The sequence below is a fragment of the Carassius auratus genome, chromosome 10, assembly GCF_003368295.1.
Source record: "Carassius auratus strain Wakin chromosome 10, ASM336829v1, whole genome shotgun sequence".
Taxonomy (NCBI): domain Eukaryota; kingdom Metazoa; phylum Chordata; class Actinopteri; order Cypriniformes; family Cyprinidae; genus Carassius; species Carassius auratus.
In genome coordinates, this window is record NC_039252.1 from 15,595,157 (window position 1) to 15,596,851 (window position 1,695).

Here is a 1,695-nt window from a genome sequence, read left to right on the forward strand (position 1 = left end):
TGCGAACAACACAGTTATTGCAGCCCATAGATGTTTGTTTTTCTTGAACGTGACTTTTTACTCACAATCCGTTGTTTGAATTTCCCGAAGACAACGTAATTTAGTAGACCTTTCTGTAAAAGCAATTTATGGCTGACTTCTATTGATTTTGGTTATGTTGCTGACAGCCAATAACATGTGTTATTTAGCTTCCAGCAGTCTGTAAACAATCTGTCATCTGTTGTTGTTTATTTTTGATTCCAGCCGCATGTATTGCGACCTGTCTTTTGCTTTAACGCAGGCATGTTTTTTTTTTCATTTTTTTTCAGCATTGTTTATAATATTTATGTATTTTCTGAGCTGATCGAGTGAACAAACGAAGATGAGGAAAGAGGGAAAAATCAATGGTTTTCAAGCAGCCGTACATGACAGTAGGTTGTATTGCGCAATGCTTTAAATTTGAGCCACCTTTTGAAAACTCGTTCTTTGTGCCGTCGCAAACCCACAGGAAACTCGCTGCTTCAGAAGAGGCAGCAACTCGCTTGTCAAACTGCTTTTCTCTCCGACTCTTTTCCAGCTGGCTTCAGTAAACCTGTAACGTCATTGTAAAAGAAAAAAGATGATTTTTTTTTCTTTATTTTTTTTTTCTGATGGGTTTGGGAATCTGACTTGTGAAGGTCAGCAGATAAAAGGAGAATCAAGACGAACTCTTGACAGAGGCAGTAATGCATGTGGAAGGCATACATCCAACCTCCAGCCCTGCTGCATCTGAACACTTCACAGAGTGAGTGCTGAGGTGTGTGGGTGGCCGCTTGCTATGCCTGTCCATGGGCGACACCGTAGAGCTGCTTTAACTGATTGTTCACCGAACGCAAGACAGAAAGTGTGTTTCTAAGGAAGTGATTCAGCATAGTCAAGAGTTATGTTTACGTTTAATCTTCTCTGTATTCCTCCATTCTCTATCTCGTTTAGATCTAAGACCTAACATTATGAGAGTATTTTGAGCCTGTGACCCCATTATATGATTCAGTTACTAGTTTCAGGATTTTTCATAGGCTAAAAGCATTGGGAAAAAATAAGGAGCTTTTTTTTGTATAATTTTTTTTTACTTTTAGATATTCTTCTTCGGGTTAGTATCATGGCATTTATGTCTGGCTTTAAGATGATTGGTTAAATGCTTTATTTGATTTTATGTATTTATTTTAAGTGCGATTATATTTTCTGAGGCCATTATCTTCTACATCATTAACAAACAGCTGCAGGAAAGTGGCGGCAACTCCTGCCATTTTTCATTTCAGACATTCGCTCTTTGCACAGAAAACAGCCTTGTTACTTGCAGTAATTCAGCTACTTTTTTGTTGCCGTTTGCTTTTCTAAGAGGCAGTGAGTTGGAGCTCGTTAACTAAGGTTTGTTCAATCATGGCCTAATGAGAACTCTATTGTATCCCAAAGGCTAGAGGTAGGGTTAGATTAATGATCCCTTTTCATCTTCTCTTTGCATTTACTTATTTTTGCTCACTGACTTGTGTAAACCAAGAAAGGGCTAATTTTGCCTTATGGTGAGTAAAATAACTAATTTTCTCTCTAACACTTCCAAAGGATGTTCTTGATTTTCACACATTTTCTTTGTCAGATGTATCTAACCTCTGTCTGTCTCTTCTTTGTCTCTCTCTGTCTTTTTTTCTCTTAACCGAAACCACAAATTCCCCATAATTC